The 21,399-nt window shown below is 34.4% G+C and overlaps 1 protein-coding gene across 3 annotated transcripts in view; it reads right to left on the bottom strand.

Annotated features, from left to right (window-relative positions):
- LOC108970481 (tachykinin-like peptides receptor 99D) overlaps positions 1 to 6,437 on the bottom strand; it is a 40,564-nt gene extending 34,127 nt beyond the window's left edge. For 2 of the 3 annotated variants that reach the window (XM_018935900.1, XM_018935904.1), the window contains exon 1: positions 4,664 to 4,768. The gene's annotated coding sequence lies outside the window, so the exon portion shown is untranslated. Of the gene's footprint in view, positions 1 to 4,663; positions 4,769 to 6,086 lie in introns of those variants that run through there. The other variant, XM_018935901.1, reaches the window with a different exon arrangement.
- Positions 6,438 to 21,399: the final 14,962 nt, after the last annotated feature.

Raw genomic sequence — 21,399 nt, 5'->3', positions numbered from 1 at the left:
GAAATATAGATCTTCGCATGCTTGGCTGCATATTTATATCAACGCGTACTAAAATCCGCAGTCGACAATCAAACAATCAAAATCAAAGCAAATGAAAACTCAAAGTCGAAACAAGTAAAACAGCATTGCTGACTTAATTTGGCATTTCATAGGTTCGCTTAAGTATTCCTTTTTTGGTTTGTGGGATTTATGTTCCTTAGTCAATATGATGTGAGGCTACAGCGTTGCTATCACCCTGTTGATCTTTTCCGGTTTAAATCAACACACACATATGCAAACATCAAACATGCAAGTGAGCAGCTTTCGGTTTGTGCATAATTAGATTTGAAAGAATTTGCTGCATGCTCTCGCTGTCCAAATTTACTAGAAATAATTTCTTTTTAGTCTATTACCTTCTCTTTCTTTAAGCACGTGCTTGACAACGAATATTTTATGGCTTTCAAGTTAAGTGCTTCATTAACGCAACCAACCACACTGAAACACGATACGGTGGCGGCTGCAATGGTGTAAGAGGTCTGGCTGTATATTTGTGTTTAGCGAGTAATTAATGCCGCTAGTTGGCTGCTGCTCACAAATTACATAATTTGTTATAAAAGTTGTCATAAACACTTTCGGTCATTTTTTATTCATGGTCATGTTACTTTATGTTTTATTACCTTTTTTTTAAGGCTAGTGATCGTTAAGCGTTTTCAATAGTTTGCATGCAAAATGACAACAACGGTTATTGAACTCGGAGACGCTATTTATGGGATATACCGGAATTTACAGCTTCATTACAAAACATATTAAAATATAGATAATAATAGTTAGGTTAACACAAACCAAACAAAATAAAGCAAAGAGTTCAGAGTTAACAGAATAAAACTGAGAAAGTACTAATAAAGTTACTTAGCTGTTTGATAGTGAAAGCAATTATTCGCTCATAATCGTTTTTATTAGAAATTAATCACAGTAAATGAGAAGCAGACAATTAACCTGCAATTTTCTGTGAGAGTCATTAGTCTCTTTAGGGTTTGTGGTGTAACAAGGGCACTGAACTCGTTAAAGGATTACTAATGTGGAAGCAGAGCTATAGTAACATTTTAAATAAATATCTGTGAAGTTACTGATGGCTTTCCAATGAGAATATAACACGTCAATTTAAAAGTTTCCCATCTGATGCATAGACGGTGATCCATATGATTTTTAGTTAGCACTAGCCTTCAAAAGGAGAGTATAAATATGAGAAGCGTCAGATCGTTAGTTTGTGAATTATATCATTTTGAATGAAGCAACTTTTGTTATTGTGAAAAAATAGATTATAAAGTACTATATGTTGAAAAAATATTGCTTTTTGAAGGGAAAAAGTATAATTGAAGTAAAACTAGGCTTAATGACGAGTTTCTGGACACTGCTCCAAGAAAATCAACCATCAAGAATTGGCATTTTACGTTTAGACGTAACGACAGTGGACGCCGTCTTATCGACAAAAGCATTAAAACAGTCCACAGAATGGTTTTGAATAACTGTAAAGAGCAGTTTTCGAAGATAGCAGGCACTCTAAGACCCTTTTTCTCAATGTCTAGTTTGCATAGATCTGTCACTTAAGTTCTGGTCCGAATGGGTCATTTGGGTATGAGAAAGCTCTGTACAAAGTGAGTGTTACGCGAGCTCACTTTTGACAAAAAACCCCGACGTGTTGATGATTCGGGTCAGTTTTTGGAGATGTTCAAGCGTAGTAAACTAGAGCTTTTACATCGATATATGAAACTTGATGAAACATGGTCCCATTATTTCACTCTGAAGTCCAATTGTCAATTCTCCGTGTGAACTGTACACGTTGAACCAACGTGGAAGAACGCAACAGTCGGCTGCCAATGTTATTTAGTCTATATTTTTGGATGAGCTTGGAAACATTTTTATTAACTACTTCGAAAAAGGAACGATCATCAACAACTACTATTACATAGCATTAGTATTATTGTTTCAGCAGGACAATGCACGGTGTCGCTAGTCCGTGAAAATGAAGGCAAAAATCTATTAATTGAACTTCGAATTGATTCCGCAACCACCGTATTATCCACGTTTGGCTACCAGCTACTATTTTCTGTTCTCAGATCTCAAAAATTGCTCTCTGCAAACAATTTTCTGAAGACGTAATTGCTGAAACTGAGGCCTATTTTGAAGCAAAGCACAGGTCATACTACAGAAAGAGTATCGAAAAGTTGGAGGGTCGCTTTAATCACACTTGAAGTGGACGTTGATGACTAAAAAAAACAAATTTTGTCAAAAAATTGTGTTATATAGGGCGGGGATTTTCCAACTGCCCAAGTTGCCTACGTTTTAGGTGTAATAAATAAATATACCTTGGACTTTAATTTATTGTCAGACAACTATACCCTTTCCATTCACACAAACAAGCTTGGTGGTTATTAACATTTAAATACAAATGAGGTTAAATTGCCACTAAAAATGTGGGAACATCAACAATTCAAAGGCATTTACTGGCAGACTGAGCCCAAGTAAATATATCGGTTGCGTTATGTGCCAATAACAAATAAATTGGTATATAACAATGAACATAAATTGTTTGCATTTTGTTAAATGCAAGCGAATGTTAATTTTATTATCATCTCACACGCAGATACTGCTGTACTCACACATTACCACCACAGCTTTAATTGAATTGTCATGATAATGAGTTTGATAAGGACTTCTTCTCTTTTGGTTTTTCATTTTCACATATAAAAAAACATATATACACACCTGAAAATTGCTTGGAAAAGCGCTTAGTGGCATTGACGCAGATGCTTCTATTGAACTGAAATGATCTGTACAGCCAGTGGTACTTTTGTTGACAAATAGTGATGCCACAATGAACTTAGTGTGATTCTCAACCTGTGCGGTTAAGAAAAGCATATTTTGACAGTAATCTCTTAGCTAACAAACAAAGTAAATACAAATATTACATAGCAAAAGCATTTTGCAAAGATAAATTAATTTCGTTCGTTAGGAATATTATTGAGAAACTAGTGTTTTTTTTTTGCGCACCTGCTACTCAATTAGCTGATCGTTAATAATATTTGCTTGTGTTCTGCATTTTGTATTCATTCAACTGATTAAAGGTCATTAGCTTATTGCTAATTTATCAATGCACACAACCAAATTCATAGTCTGGACAGCAACCAGTAGAGTTAAACACAGCCAATTTCATAGTGTGGACAAGAGCTTGCAGTAGCATTCCAGTTTGAATTCAATTTCAATTCGATTAAAATCTAATGTAGTAAAATTTAATTTTTATTTTGCATGGTAAATTGTTCTAAATTAGTGCTTTAATCGAGCAAAGCTGGTTAATTAATCAATTAACTCCTGTGTGTGTATATGTGTGCTATTAAGCTGAAAGTGGTCACTTTAGTTCAGTGAATTTAGGATGTTTCGCGGCTTAATATAATTTGTTAATGTTATTTGTCTTGTTTTTTTTTTTAATATTTAATTTATAATTATCTGTTAATCCATCTTCAACTTAATTTAGTATATATATCTTAAATTCTCTAACCATTTTCGAGTTACATCCACAACGTGTATGTAACTTTTGCGGAGAAAATTTGCTTAGATTAAAAGCTATGGCCAGTATACATATAATATTGACTTTAGCTGATCAAATTTGCTATCTCGCCAATCTTTAATAATATGATTGTTGTTACACAATTTCTTTGGATTCAACGAACTCTAGTTTCACACTCGAACTTGCAATCTCAAGAATATTCTAACAAATTACAGATTTTCAAATTATCTCCCAGATGTCTAAACCAAAGCAAAATCAATGCTAATAACTGCAACAAATGAATGAAAGTGTCCACTAACACAGCCAGTACACTTAGGTAGTTAGTAGACATGTCGTCATCTGAAGTGCAAAATAACGTAACAACATTTTCGGAAATTTACAGTACCATGAATGAAGCACGAAATAAAACGTAAAATGAGTGGAAAAAAAAAATAATGTTGGCTAAAACTGGTTTATATTATTATATAAGAGCGCAGAAGCTGAAATTGTTGAGCATAAGTAATATTATGTATGTAATTTGAAGTAGTGAAGCGTAATCAATAAGACACTCAATTTCGAATTTTTTGACGATACGTTATTTTGCATTTCAGGTGACGATATGTACTAGTCAAGAACCGATAAGGCTACGAAAACAGATTTCTAATATTTTTCTTAGCCAAGTTGATCTTATCATAGCAAATTATCGCACATTGACCACGAATGGATTGGGATTATCAGGTATACATATACATACAGCAAGGCACCCACTTAGTCAAGTTTAAGTTTTCGTAGTCAATGTTTTCAAGTTGCGCGTTAAATCTGTCAACCTAACGTCAAACAATGAGAGCAAATGCCGTGATTAAGCAGCGTTCAATTGCACACAAGCAAACAAACAGTTAAGTAGAGTGGCGAACACCATTCGTTAAAAGTGTTGAAGAATTCAATTAAATGAAAAATTTGCTCAAAGACATTTTAATTTTTATATCTTTTTGATCATATTAATTTAAAGCTTTTTAGTTAGCAATTAGCACTTTTAAAACGGCATTTAAAAAATACTAAAAGTTTTTGTTGTCATTTAGATTTTTATCTCAAATACTTTGTTGATTACTTTGGATTAAAATAAATTGATATTGCACTCACCGTCTACTAATAATTAGTGACAAAATGTATCGTCCATCAAAACAGGAGAAATGAAGAAATTTTCGAAAATACTTTCTTATGTTTTGAACACTTATAAATATTTGTTTATATGTCATTTCACAACACGAAATTAATTAATTCTTCTTCTTCTTGATTGGCGTAGTCACCGCTTACGCGATTATAGCCGAGTTAACAACAGCGCGCCAGTCGTTTCTTATCAAAAGTGGGGTCTCTCATCCGAGGCTGTTGTTGCGTTTTCATTGGGGTGGTTTTTTTACGTGGCGGGTCCCAAACCCAGCGCACAACCCTATGCAGGGAATGTTTCGCCTTCTCACTTTAGCTCACCTTCGAACGGATGTTCTTAGGCTACCCAGAGGATACTTGGTCAAAGACCGGAAGTCGTGAGCTGCTTGAGTCATATGTAAAAGAATCGTTTCTGGCCACTCCCACGTGAATGGCGATCAGAAAACTTTCCTCACTTGCGTGAACTTCTACACATGACTCCATCCTCCAATTACTCTCTTTAATTATTGAACTAGTAAATTAATATTATTCCTTAATTAATTAATAATTATGTAGCATTTTAATTATAACACCCAGAGCTTTGCTGGTACGAAAATTATTTTTGATTTCTCAAATGAAAAATTCTATCGCACTAATTATTAAAACTTTCAATGCTTTGTTTAAATTTTCGGACTTATTTAAGCACTTTTCACATAATATAGTATTTATATACGGTTTTATGTGCATGGTTAATGCGTAAAATTATTTCAAATTTTTCTTGTATGGTTTTTCCAAATGCTTACTGTTCTGCTGCGCACAACATCTTGTATTAAACAGATTCTAATTTTCTTAACATCACTTATTAGATTTCCATTAGCATTTTGGTTATAACATCGGTAAAAAATTGTCCAAAAATTTTGTTTTGCCAACTCTGCATGTACATATATTCATGGCTGTATATATGCCCTGAAGTAACCTTATTTTAACCATTTACCATTTTGGTTATTTATATACATTATTTTTACTTTCTCAAAAAATTCCGTTTTTTTTGTATTTTCAAATCTACATATTATGGATGCAGCTTGGAAGTACCTTCATTTTATTTAATTTTTAATTGAAAACAAATATTTTTACACACTTTAAAAATAAATACTCAACTTATTTTTTGCAATATAAAGATTTTTTAATAAAATTTCTATCTTATAATTTAGTACTCGTAACTATTTTACGCACCATATTTTTTCAGAATTTTTTGTCAAATTGAATTCATTCCCACTTCATTCAGAGGCTTCACATTTTCCACTTTACTGCTTCCATTCGGCCACATGAATTCCACATTTATCCAAATTAACGCCAAAAATGGCGCAAACAGCACAAAAACAACCCTATATTTCATTCAGCTTCATCAGCAGCTACTAACCTGTTTCAAATTTAAATTTTCAGCACTTTTGTTTTAAGCGCAAGCACAATAATCGAGCCGTAAATATTGCGTTAAGGCAAATTTAGATAATTCCACAAAAGCAGCATTCGGTTGGCCACTTCATCATTGTACTCAATTAACGCGAAAAACTCATAAAAGATCGCAAATTAAAATTCAATTAAAATTTAACGCCCAATCCGCAACTAAGCACCAGCGCGTAACGCGGTCGATTTGAAATTGTCGTACGACGCGTCGAATGAGTAACGTCCAACCGAGGTTTTCAAGTACAAGTTCTCTGCTTCTTCTTTTTATAATACAACCGTACTTGTCACAAACAGAATATTTTCCGATCGTAAGTTCTACACACGTCCGGCAACAGAATAAGACTGAAAGCAAACAAATTTAACGATTGGCGAGTGCTTCCATTCATGCACGACCAGCCATCGACAGCTAGTACCTCTGTCGCTGCTGCAGTCAGAGCTGTGACAGAGGCAATGTCGCTGTCTCTGCTACTGTTGCTGTCACTGCTGATGTCTGTGGGATGTTACAGTTGCTTTTTCTGCTACTGTCTCTGCCACTGTAGGTCGTTTGTCCCAGCAAAGTTGAGTTGGATGGCGACGCAGCAGTTTATGCAGCAACTCGGTTGAGCAGCGAAGAGCGCAATACGGCAGCCGGTGAGACGCAGCTTCAGCAGCGGCCAAAACATAAACAAACCGTTTGTTGTCGCGAATCGTTATTTTTGTTGTTATTGTCATTGTTGTTAAGTATATGTGGTGTTACTAGTTGAGTGCAATTGAGCGCGGAAAGCGTTGCCATACAGTTGATAATTGAGACTAGGCGCTCTCTTGCCTCGTTTCTCCTTTAGCAACAAAACGACGTCGAGAGAAACTAACAGAAATGCGTGAGCAAATAAAAGAGCGTATCGATGAACTACATACGTTAACGAATTTCAAGCGAACAGAATTTCTCCGGAATGGCAGGAATAAGGCGCTCATTTGCGGCGAATCCGCTACAAGGTTCTTTATCTTAGCAGTTGCGTGGTGAAGGCCGTAGCTGTTAGAATTTCAATTTCTTTTTTTTTATTGTTTTTGTTTACTTTTACTTTGCAGAGCTTCGTCGTTCATGTTCTTTTTCTTTCTTTACAGTTATCCCTAGCGAGAATGACTTGAATGTTTCACGGTCTATCTTTTCAATGCCTGCCAAATGGCTCGTTGGCAATTCTTTCCTTATAATATATTTATCATCACATAATCTTTTATTGACAAGTAGCTTTGAAAAATTTAAGTGGATCACAACATTATGCTCTGTTATAACTCATGGTACACTAGCATTATTGCTGACCCGCCATCTGTTGTCCGAAGTAATTCTATTTATGCACCAGAAATTTGAATGGGTATCTCTTGGAGTTGTTGACACAATTCCAGGCCTTAGGGAAGAAGTCAACTTTTTATGACCCGTTCAAAGTACGTCTGACCTAGGGCAACTAGGAAACTCTTTAAACATATATAAATATTTATTTTTTAGGGTGGCTCCTTCACTTCAAGTAAATGGTTTACATTTAAATGCTAATATCTACAGAGTATAGTCCAAGAAAGTTGCCAACCATTAACGGTTCATTCGCTCTCAGTTATGCGATTGTAAGATAGCAGCAAATACTATAAGGTGCAATCTCGAAGGTTCCAATTCGGAAATTCAATTCACGTTTTCACTTTCCTGTAATAAAATCGAACCCTTATACTATCTCAAAACCGTTATTGAGAATTTAGATTAAACAAATTTAATAGAAAGTTTTAGTTTAAAAAATAATATAACGTTTTTAATCTAAGTACCACAAACTATTACTGATTTTTTTTTTTAATATTACGGAACGCATCTCCATATTCAGTTTCGGGTATGAAAAAATGTTAATATTGATGCTATATGTTGGTTAGATTAGGTTACGTGGCTAATCCCAAAAGTATGGTGGATACATCACTCTTAGACTATTATGTTCAGTATTTTTGCGAACACAGACGAAAAACTCCTTTAGTTTGATTTCAGCAAATGGTGATACGACTTCATCATAAATGTGCTTAGAAGTTTTATTTCTATTTCTGCTATTTCATGTCCGCTTGGAAGTCGCTGACCACTGCAGGAAGCTTAAAACTGGAGCTGGTAAAAATCATGCTTTAATTCATTCGTAAATAATCTCACCACCTTTTTCTTGTAGTGAGTCTTTTCCTCCCATGGCTCTCTCCAAGGCAACAGTAGTCGTGACTAGACTCAGCGATCTGATAATTCAAGTATTTTGGTGTGAAATCAAAGTGTTTAAGGATTTCAGATGGCGTAGCCTTGCAGTGATCTAAGTGATCTCAAATCTTTACTAACAAGGCTTTTAAGTTGCCATAAGTATTTCGATTAAGCTTTTAAATCATAAAACAATAAAAGGATCTCCTTGTTAAATATAAAATCTCTGAATATTACTGATTCCTTTGAATTTGATTAAATATTCAAAGCTTGCCACGTCACGTGCCATTACTCTGGTGTAAATCTTCTAATTTAGATTAAAAGTATCGTACGTGACAAAGCACTAAAATTTCTAAATAAGTATTTATTTTGTACTTGTTGGCAATCATTAGCGGAAGAATATTTATTCTCAATCCCCGAAACTTACATAAATATTTCCAAATTTGAGATGAGTATAGTGGTACTTGCTTTTAGTGTTCATTACAGAAAATTTTACGTTTCTAACCTTCATTTACGGTATCTTGCGCAGTTGAAAGCTTCTTTTCTTTCGCCTGGATAAGTTGTTATTTGGTGAGCAGGAGCGAAATAAGGAAAACCATATCCAAAAGATAATTTAACGGAAATTACTAAAATTCTTTCTCGGAAGTATGATAATGGCATAGACGTCGGAAAATTTTTTGACAACTTTACTGATTGCTTTTGGTGAATTCGAATTAATTTATTTCAATATAGAAGCAGAAATAAAAAAAAAAGATGGCAACGATTTTTTTAAAGAAAATTATAACTTCTCTATTATAAAAGAATCATAACATGTATTTTCACAACGCACCATACCCGTTTGTTTGCGCAACAAGTTTGTTCGATTGCCTAGAGAGTTATGTTAGGTAAGGTTAAATGGCTGATCTAAAGAGATCGCATGTGTAGTGCTTTACGTGATCCTTGGTGAAGCCATAAAAAAGAAGAAGTCCTGTGTTCGAACCTATAAATTAGCAGAACACTTAGTAGGCAATACAAATTAACGTATAGTTTCTATTCTCGCCTAGAAGGTGAGATGTCTTAAGATATGCGCTCCCAAGTGTTTAAGGGGGGAGCTTGATGTAGAAACTGCAGAAAATCTAATTTTTTGTTTGCTTAAATCTCTTTAAAATAATCTAAGAATATGTCCCAAAGTATTAAATGGGGATTTGAAATATTTTCGAAGCTAGAAGGAAAAGAGTGACCGAGCGCCTAGCAGTTATATGAGCGATTGGGCAGAGTCTATAAATGTGCCATTCAGCGGTAGAAAAATATTGGTCTAGCTAGAGAGTTTTCTATTAATTTATCATGATTTATAAGTTGTCTTAACCTTCGATATAAAAAATTTCATTTGATGATTTACTTAGCCGAAAAAGGCAAGTGGTCGCAGTAATTTCCAGGTATGTCTGTTGTAAAGCAAACAACAACAGCGCTGAAGTTTAGACATGACTCATTAGAATGCAGTTTCGTATTTCACTTTTATTTATTATACCTTACAATGAACACAGCACTCGTTTTATTTAATATTCCAACATCACTTTTTTATTTGCTTATGAACTTGCTTTTTGGAATTGGTAATGGCTCTAATATTTCGGCTTGGCCATTTTTAGTCGGTCATTAAAGTGGTGATTCGAAACGGGAAAAGCACTTTGCATTAACACCCCGAGGTAATTTCATCTTCTTCTTCGTCTCCAATACTTGTCTTTTCGAGTTTTAATAGCAAGACGATGTTGTTGTTGCAGGTATTACGGAATTTTGTCGCCGTGTTAAACAAAACCACAAAAAGTATAAATGAATCGAGTAAAAGTCATTGATAGCTGTACTTTTGTGGTTACCGCTGTTCTTATTCACCGTTGAGGAGAGCGTGTCATCCTTAAAGTCATGGTCAAAACTGCGCACAGTAAATTTACTTTTCATCTAAACGTGATTTCCTAAAAGTTTTACCACAATGTTATTTAACGGAGACAAAGGAAGAATGATAAAAACACGAACATCAAAATACTGAACAAATAACAAATATCTAACAGTTCAGTAACAACAGCAACAACAACACAAGCAGCAACTACCACGTTGTTTCTTGTCACTTTGTTCTAATTTTCTCCAAACTCTAATGGATAAATTGAAAAACCACGACGATGACCACACAAAAGGACATGCAACCGTCAATTATGCGCTGGTGGATATAGTAAGTTTTAGCAACGTTGCAAGCCGATAAAATTGAGCAGCAAGTGCGTGTTGAGCGAATAAAGTCGTAAAAAATGTTGAACGAAAAGGCGGCAGAAAATTGCTTCTAACTATAATAAAATAAAATTAATAGCAAAAAACAAAACGGATCCTCAAACTGACTAATCAATATTATCAAAGTGGGTGTAAGTCAGTAATTTTCACTACATTTATATAGTAGGTATATCATTTCAATGCATTTTTTCTATCTTAACCTAGTAACGAAATACCATACATTGGAGTTAAGAAGTTTTTTGACGTTCTTAAATTGGAAAATTGTCTGCTTTGCTTTATATTATATTTGGTGTGCCTACCATTCAACGAACACTTGTTTCTACTAACTGCATTATTGCGTATTTGCTGCTTGTGTTGGGTGAAAATCTGAAGTATTTATTTCATATTTTGAGGAGCCATATTTTTTTTTTTATCAAATCACGTCTATTACCAGGAAATATTTAATTATTCATCAATATTTATGTTTTTTACCTTCATAGTTACCCCCATCAGTTCAATAATACTCGTATATTTATGCCAACGATTTTTCCAGTCGTTGAAATACTCTTCATAAGTACTTTTTGTGAGGGCAAATTCTGTTTTATCTGAATTTGAGTCGATTGACTGAAAACGGGTGCCACGGAGCGGCAATTTCATTTTGGTGAACAAAAAAAAAATAAGAAGATAATGTCTGTCTCTTATACACATCTAGATAAACTGTCTTAATGTATTTATTACTCTGATTGATAATGCTAAATTTCTTTAGATCTCCTTCAGTAGTAATTTATTATCATAATCTCTTCCGAATGCCATCAAAATGTGCTGCTTGTTGTCAGGTATTGGATTAGTGGTACTTCTTTATTCCACGCGACNAAAAAAATTAACAAGGTGCCAAGTCTACTAAATATGATGATTAATCGATGGCATTCATTGCATTTTTGGCTTTAAATTCGGTCACCTTCGTAGCTCTGCATTGCTATTGTGCAAAATCCATGAATTGCTCTTCCACAATTCCGGCGTTTTCGACGAATGTTCTCAGTATCAAGCTCATAAACCCTCTTATCGACATGAATGTGGAATCGGAATACGCACGATCAAGCATTTCCAAAGATACATGTTTTCGGTAATCTTTTTGAAAGCAAAATCAGGTTTAACGGGATGTGTCGAGCAAGAACGCTTCTCATACCGAAATTAAGACTGCAGCCGTATTATCTTTTACTGTCGTACAAGAAAATCTGCAAAGGTATAAAAATAAAGCTATAAACTTTAAGTTCGTAATTTCATATTTGATTTAATCAAATTATATTTACATTTCATTCATCTATACGGTTATGCTATATTTTTAACAATTACATTGCTCTGCAAATAATTTTCTTTGCATACTGAATGCCATTTTTTACGGCACTACAGCATTTCTTGTAGAAATGGAACAGTGTGGGGAACATAGTGACTCCAATCTTTAATCGCGTTGTTTCAAAACCATTTAAACTCTCAAAGGAAGAGTTTTGAAAATATCTAGTTTTAATTTTGAGAGACCTTTTTTAACATTTTTATACGAAAAAGTGTCGAAAACAAGGGCTACATTTCTTGTAAAAACTGCCATCATTGTTTATACTTTCAAAAAAAAAAAAAAAAAATTAAAAAAAATAAACGCCGTCCATAGCGCGATAGCGACTTTCATACCGACTACTAATTTTTCTGAAATTTTTGTTTTGGATCAAAATTGCGGCCGTAATCGTGAACATCGTACGTGTCATTTCAACAATTTATTTAACTATTATTCACACAATTAATAAACATAAACAAAAATATTTTACATTCACCATGAATATATTTATTTATTAAAAAAAAAAACCGGACCGAAAATCTATAATTTTTCGGACGGTAAAGCTGAGATGTTCCCTAAAGTTCTGAAATTAATTCAATAATCGCTGTCATAAATATTTTATAAATTAATTAATGCAATGTAAAACCAAAATTGATAGCACAGCACAACAACTCACAAAACTACCAACCGAAAATGGAAAACAACAACAAAACTTAAAATATCTAACTGCTTAAATACCTAATTAACTTAATGAACATTCCACCGTCAGCTAATGACTCAAGTGCCTTTTGCCTTTTATGAAATTTACTACTTTCCAGACAATCAACCACATTAGTCAATTCAGAGGAGGATTGCAGTTAGTATATATGTATATGTGAGTATTACAGTGCGCTTAGACCGTAATAGAATGGATATTGCACTTTTACTATACATATATACAACTTTATATAAAGCCACGTGTTGTTGCAGTTAATTTTGCCATGTACGTTATATATTCCATACATTGTGGCAATTTGTAATGATTTATATGATCGATCATTATAATATTCAGGCAACAATATGCGCTTGATTTCACATATGTTTGCATATAAAGAATATCTTCTCAAATAAAGAAGTTTTCCATATAAGAGCTTGAGTTTGATCGATCAGTCTATAGTAAACAGGAACTGGATTGAACGGCTTGGTAATTAAATTTTATTCAAGCATGTAGCATAAGAAATTTTGCCGCGCGTGTTTGAATAATGATGTAGATTACTTGGAGTATACTCTTTCAAAAGAAACGCACATGCGACCTTGAAACTGTCTTAATGTCTTTATTACACTGATGACAATGCTGAATTTCTTTAGATCTCCTACAGTAATGATTTATTATCATAATCTCTTCAGAATGACGTTAAAGTGTGTTGCTTGTTGCCAAGTATTGGATTAGTGGTACTTCCTTATTCCACGCGACAGCACCGCGAGCTCAACAAGTGCTCAATTCAGGGTGAGAATCAATTGAGCAGAGCTTAACAAATTCATAACAAAGTGCTAACACACCAAGAAGAGGAAATGTCTCCGGCATATATGTCAATGTGTAGGTGTATAGAGTCGTGTATGTATGTAAGTATGGATAAGTGATAAAGCACTAATGCAATCATAAATCAAGTGTTGAAGAAGCACAGGAGCAGAGAAACTCGTAATGAAATGGCCAAATTGTCCCTGAAATGTCAACAAGTTTAGGCCCCGCTACGTAGTATTGATTAATGTTGTTCTTACTTTGAGTGTATGTATGTGTTGGTAGCTGGCAGCTGGCAGCTGTCAAAGTTCACAAGTTTTTGCACAAAGTCTCTCTCATGATTGAACCATTTTGTTCTCGTATAAGTATTCATTTAATGAAATATGTTTATCTCACTGGTTTGACGAGAGCGTAGTCAACGGGTCATGACTCTCAGTGAGTGCGGTGCTCAGGTATGGTTCTTTATTTGCAAATCTGTTACACATTAATCACAGTTTAGAGGCTTATGATGACAGCACAACAGCAAGTATTTACAGGTATTCACGATGGTAACTTAGGTGCAAACAACTAAGGACAGAAATGGCATATGTACTGGAGATTATTTAGTCAATGCAAAAAAAAATTCAGCCGCGTAACAAACAAGCTGTTCGATACTCTCAATACATAAAGGAGAGGGTTTGAGAATAGACAGGCTTAGTAGTTCAAAGGTTAGTTCTCGATGTGTGGCACAATTATACAGTTCAGGATCATAGTAAAATGAAAATGTTTGCTAAAATCCTCTACTTATTTTGAAGCATCCTAATGCGAATCAACATGTTCATGCTTACTAATGACTTTCTCTACGCAATCCGTCATTCTCTTCCGGCTCCTTTTCGCACAACCCGTGCACAAGCACACTTTGAACTCAGTAACGCATCGATAAGTTTAAGAAAAAATTTGGCGACTATCAGAAACCAAAATAAGTACGCTCACAAAAAATTTCGAAGTAGACAAGTTGTTCACCGCTTAAACTGTGGTGGACATGTCAGAGTGCATTGAACGCTCTCATAAATTATGTGGCTAATCGAAAGTAGTTTTCGCTGGAGCAACTAAAGAACTGCGCAAAATGTCATCGTCACCCTATGCCGAAAGCTTTCTGCTTGAATAGATGTGAGTAATGATGCTACTTGTTGAGTTTTGAGATATCTGAGATGCGTTTAACAAGCAAAGCGCGCCGTTTAATAGCTTGAAATGTGTCAAAATCAACCAGCCAGACTGTGAATATGCTGTCATCGTCGCGAACACATACTCGAACATTAACTATTTGTGATTTGTTGGTGTCACCTGTTGATGTCTGCCGCTTGTGCTCAGGCTGGTACCCGGACTAGTGTTGCGTTCGGTAAGAGCGAGTACTTTGGTTGCGTTGCAGTCCAACAGAGATATTTTCCTGTACTCGCTCAGAGACACTCATTCTCAATCCATACCTAATGGTCATTTTATGGCCACTGAGAATTCACAGGCCATGATTGTAGTCATACAAATAAGACGCTTATCTTCGTTCTTAAATGAAAAAGGACAATTTAGTGTAAACAAGGTCATAAGTTCTTAGAAAATCAAATTGATTATTATTATTTTATTCAGCCGTGGTGGTGTATGGAGAATGACAAACTTAAAAACCATAATATTGGGATTTTTTATGCAAGCAGAGAATTGAGTAAATTCACATAGATTACTCATACGCCTCCACTAACTGCTTAATTTCAATTTCTTACTCCAACTTGCGATAAAATTTATTCACGATTTTTGTAATTTCTCATTGAGATATTGCATAACCAAGCCTTGGAAATATGAAACCACTTTATGGAAACTATGAATTATATAACTATTATGCAGAACCTAAAACTCGAGACCTTAGAGAACATAATGAGTATAAGTACCTGCCAGCACAAAAATTTAGATTGTGGGTCTTTACTCGATGTACTGAAGCATTCAGTGATTTTCCATAAATTTCGGTTGTCACTTCCGCAATTTCTTCTTCATCATTAAGTGCGTTTGTCTGCGCTACTGCACGGAATCAAGCTATTAACTGGTGTTTGTATGTACTTCAGTAGTTCTACTGACGTTGACGTTGCCATACTTTAATTACCACACATCGTGCTGCATCATTTCACGTCGTGTTATGTTCGTTTCCACTTGAACAAACCAAATGCAATCAACACATTTGACGTGGCAATGCTGCTCTTCCGAAGAATTTGCCATGTGAATTGAAGTGTCGCTTTTGTTGCTTTGCTTTGCTGCTCTTCCAGCGCTCTAGAGAGTTGTGCTTAATTAGTAAAAGTTTTGCTTGCATGACACTTTCATTTTCATAGTAATGACTTCATTTCGTATAATTCCCTCAAAGTCAATTGTTGCGTAGAACTACAAGGTAGTTTTGTTAAACCATATCTTTTATTTCGACTTGAAAAAGATTTCTAAGACAGATATATATACATATATATTAATGATTACTTAACTGAAAATGATAAAAACTTTTTTAATATCTAAACTATGGAATTTTGGATATTTTTTTTTTTAAATTTTTGACAAGAATTCAACTACTTCAAACTACTCCACATTCCTTCTATATAATAAATGAATCAATTAGCAGTGAATAAATAAAAAATAGTAAAAGAATTAATTTCAACCTCTATTAATTCTGATCTAAAATTAGATGAATTTAGGCTATACCATTTCAAGTCTCCGTACACCGAATATGAAAACCTAACCACAATGTACCGATATACTTGTATTATAGTCTGATTATGCGGCATTATTAGTATAATAAAAAATCACTTGAAACTTACATTTTTCACAACCTATTTGAAATGTCACTAAATTTTGTTTGCAATTTTCCAGACATCACATTAAGTTATACAAAATTTAATGTACTTTATATTACACATGTATTATGTTATTGATTTGTGTCAAAATGTTGCTTAAGTCTACATAAATACCTACAATATTGTTCACAGAATTGGGTAAATTTATATTTTATTTATTTATTTATTTACAAGAGTAATAATTGTAAATACTTATTCAACTTAACAACTAAAGCATTGACTGCCAAGGCCTTTGGGTAAATTATATTTTGGCTGCGAACTTTTGATCACACAGGAGCTAGTCACTTACTCATTATCACTCTGCTGATCTTTCGGGAATTAGCACTTACATCAAATTGAGATATTTTGCTGCCTGGCAATTTCTACATGCAATACTGCTCATAAACATACTCATACCTTCCTTGATTTTAACGGAAACTTTTCACAGCATTAACGATATTAATTAGCCACATAACAATATTTATCACAAAATCAATTTGCTTTCACGCATCAAGTCTGCTGTCAACAAGTTTTTCATCACTGAAACGCTTAAGGGTGGATTTCATTTCGTTCTTCCGCCCTCAATGTTTATTGATATTAATCCACATTTTTTGACAATAAACTTTCAGGACCTCATTCATAGAACAGTAGATCAATTGACATAATAATTTAATAGGCGTAGAAGAGTTTATCTAGTTCAATTACCGAATTATGTAGCATACTCTATGAAAGAAGCTATTATGGGCAGGATGTGGTAGGGTTATGCACCTCTCATTGACCTACATAGTTCATGATTCGTTAAGTTTCATGATTTTTAATCGCGAACAAACAACGTGACACGTGATTTTTATATATAAAAACAAAACAATAAAAAAAATGTAATTTAATATTTTATAAATAGTTCTTTCTATTTGAAATGCTGTGAAATGATCACAAGACGGTGCTGCCGTTAAATATTTCTTATCTACCGGCTCACGTGACTCAAGGAAAATGGACCGTAGAATTGAATAGAATGAAGAGCAATTGGTTGTGTAACATATGTTATGTTTTTCATACTTTGGTAACATGTTGCTACATATTATAATATTATCGTCCACTTGACTGTTATTGGTATCGCTTAAAAGTAATCGAGCTAGTTAAAATTTTATATAAAAATATAAATCATCAAATTGGAGAGACGAGTTGTCCGTCTTCCCGTCCATCTGTCAATGCAAGCTGCAGCTTGCGTAGAAATATGTTGATGTAACTTTGTACACATATTCCTTGACACTATAGGTACGAAGTTCGGTAATAAAGATTGTACGATAATACCACAAAACGCCAATGATTGAAACCAGAAACCAATAAACTGGCGTAAGCGACAATCTAAAGCATACAAATGTAATTTGGAGAAATTTTAACAAAATTTCGAAGGTGGCATTATCTTGGCATTACTAATTCAACATATGTATTTACTCGTCGGCATTTGCTTTGCTGCAATGATGGTCGTGAATGCATATTTGTGCAACGCCGGAAATTTATTTTATTTGAGCAAAGATTGCGCTTAAACTGCACTCAGCATGCAATTTCTCGCGTGTACGGGCAAATGTCTGCAAACAGTTGTGTGTTATGTATAAAAGAGTTTCCTGCTGTTTCGCATATTTTTCACATTTGAATTGTAAATTGCGGCGAAGTTGTTGTAAATAGCAACATCAAAACTAGACTATTTTGGAAGCTTCTGGAACCACATGTTTTTGCTGGTGTGTCGATTTTGTGTTTCTGATTGCAAGTTATTTGATGTACCGCATTTGGACACTTGCCATTTGTGCACATATGGTTTTGGGAATTTGTGTGCGTAGGCCCTCTTCTACTTTCTTTTTGCATGAAGTGCAATCTACAGATGCAGGGAAGGTTGCCAATTTGAGCGACCATTCCAGCAAGAAGGTCCACAAAATTTACAAGTGTTGCATATTGCATATGGGAAGAAGCAAGGAATGGAAAATGGTTCTCGTCTTGCTGGGAAACGAACATTGTGGATTATAGTGACCATTTAGATATTACTAAGGTTTGTATTTTCAAATTTGCTAACAAATCTTAAGATATATTTACTTGCACGTATGTCTTATATGAAAGTTCACAATATATTTTAAAAGTGTCTTTTAGAAAATACGAGTAAGTAATAAAATATAGTTGTATAAATTTTGTGTAAGTGGGGAATATGGTTATTTGGTTTCAGTGGTGCCTAAAAAGTTCACTTTTGTCCCCCAATCATGTTGATACATTATATTGTTATATATAATATTTCAATATTGGCAATGAGTGGTCTGAGTCAATGACGTAGCATAATAACTAAACTGACAACTAGTTTAATTTAGTATTTTCCATTGATGTACAAAAATACTTGTGTGAGTACAAAATAGTTTATGCATGGCAATTATACTTCAATGTCTGATCAGTTGCAATTGATAGCTTTAGCAACGTCGACTACTCTTTTATCAAAACTAGTTCAAAGGAACACTTAGTGGAAAATACGGCGTGTACGGCATATGCTTAAAAAATCCTGTTCACCATATGACATAAAACTAAATTTGATTTCCATTTCGAGGTTCCCTAATTTTTTAAAGAAAAAACACAGAAACTTCAAATTTAATGGAATTTTAATAACAATTATTCTTTGAAGATTATCACCGTAAAATTTTGGCCACGACTATTATATAGATTGTCCATTTGTTGAAGGCATTTTTGGATGACTCGTTCGAGCATCTCGACTGATATCTGGTGAATGACATGCGTGATATTGTGCTCCAAGATTTCAATCGAAGCAGAATTGTCCGCATATACTTTAAACTTTACACATTCTCATAGGTAAATGTCTAACGGTGTGATATCACAATATCATGGCGGCGTAAATTGTGAAATTATCTGCTAACCGAAGTGTTCTGTCAATATGAATATATGACTCCACCGGCCCACAAATCATAATAAACGGTTTTTTCCGGAGGAAATGTCAGCTCTTGAATCTCTTTAGGTTTCTCTTCGTCAAAAATGTGTCCCAAATGCCTTTTTACATACCCATTGAGCCAGAATGGTCAGAAAAATCGAAAACGTTGACTCTTCTTGAAATTTGTCAAGAGCCCTTAGAGTGAAGCCGTTGCAATAGTTGAGACTGTAGCAAGCGGTGGTTTAGCACGCGATAGCTTATGCTGCTGTTGTTTGGCTACAAATGCTGCAGTTATTTTATATACTTTATTTCTGAAGATGTCATCCCATTGGGGGAGGGTTGTACATAGGTAGCGGGGATTTGCGAGCCAATGGAGGTATAGCCGGAACGATGTGATGAATGAAGCATAACGTTGTTACGCCTATTCCACTGGTGCTGTTGATTGTTGTCGTCGCTGTTGTTATTCGGATCTGTCCTGCGGAGAGAGGGGATGCCTTTGGTAATAAACACATAGTCATCGTTGTATGGAGGCGTATTGATCCGATTAGTCGCAAAGGGCGCTGTAGTTATGGCCTTGCTTCTAAGAAAAAAGAAACGGAATAGCATAGCAGTAGACGACATTAGATATCATGAGGAGACATTTTGTAAGGAGAAATAATAGGATTCATGGCATAAGTTGAGTTGAGTAGAGCTTAAATAAAATCAGATGAGATGAGTTGGCACATAGAAAAGCTTCAAAATCATCTAATGCCAATATAACTCCTAAACATACAATGAGAAGGTATTTCATTTGGCAGATGTAAGATATCTGTGCACTTGTGCTTTTCACACTTTCGGGCACACTCTATTTAACTTAGCTCACCTTGAGAGCATCACGGAATTTGTGAATCACCAGAGCAAGAATGCGAAGAAGCAGAGATGATAAAAATATGTGCTCATTACACGTTATGCGAGAAGGGGGGGGAAAAAATGTAAGAAGCAAAAAATAAAATAAAACATAAGAAAAAAGATCAAAGTAAATATACTTAATATAAATTCAAAGGAACAATTGTAAATAAGTAACACAATTATATTATTTGAAAAGCACTACTTCCTACATTAGAAACCTCCGTGTACCACAAATATTATCTTTCAATATAAAATAGGGCTGTATAATGTCGCAAGAATGTTCGATAACTAACTTTATGTTCTTACACGATTGCCTTTCGTGTGTTTAGTCTACATTAGCCGAAGTAAACAAATATCTGATATGCGCAGCTCAATGTTCCCTTTGCCAAAATGGAAATTCATGTGTTGATGTCACAGGTGCTTGGAAGGAAGAACCCTAAAGCACACCTTTCCTTTTCCGTTTTTAAAATAGGGTACGCGCCTGCTTGCCATTGTCGTCGTGGCTGCTATCGGTTGTAGCTTTACGCGACATTATTGCGACGCCGACACAAAATTATATAAATATTCTTTGCTAAACCAAGAGGAGGGTTAGCAAAGAGATGGCCTGGGTTGGCAGTTTTGTAATGCTTGTAGGCGTTTCGTTTGTTTGATCGGTTGAATTTTTGACAACCCTTTTTTTTTTTATTTATTTTTTTTTTACATGTGTTTCACACTTTTGGGACGAACAGCGGATATAGTACAAAAGCACAGAAGGAATTTTTTAATGCTTGTAAAGTATATGCATATTTAATAGTTTCTAAGTATATTTACTCAAATGTTTTATTAAAAGGCGGTGACACCGTGGCGAATGATGAACAAATGATACGAATTGAAAGCTGAGAGTATAGCAAAGCGAAATGTGCAATACAGCAGTGAAAGATAAAGGTATATTTCGAAGTTTAAAAAACGTATTATATAAAAAAAGGTGAATATAATCATTTTTTAATTTTGGAAAAATATGTATGTTATAAAAGAAAGAAGGGAAATATCCAATAGAAACTTAATATATTTTACTACCTTTGATTTCTCTCTCTTTCTCTTTAAGTATTTAAGCAAAACCTTAAAAATGTAACTTAGAACCTGATTTAATTTGTATAGATGTATGGTTTCCCCTTTAATGAATAATATTTTAATATTTTAATATTTATAGCTCGAGAAATATCTCTTGTTCCCTTTATTTGTTATTCCGCCGACTTATAATTTTTGTCATTTTCGGTTGTTAATAAACCCGTCATGAAGGTTAGCAAGAAATACTATACAAACAAAAATGTCTATAATATGATATACGAGTATAACTGTATAAATCATTCGTCCGCCTTCTATTCAGACGTAATTTAATATGTTGA

This window comes from Bactrocera latifrons, unplaced genomic scaffold, assembly GCF_001853355.1.
Source record: "Bactrocera latifrons isolate USDA-ARS-PBARC rearing strain unplaced genomic scaffold, ASM185335v1 scaffold_3, whole genome shotgun sequence".
NCBI classification, from domain to species: domain Eukaryota; kingdom Metazoa; phylum Arthropoda; class Insecta; order Diptera; family Tephritidae; genus Bactrocera; species Bactrocera latifrons.
Note: the sequence above shows the minus strand (reverse complement) of the source record. Positions and strands in the feature narration are given on the sequence as shown.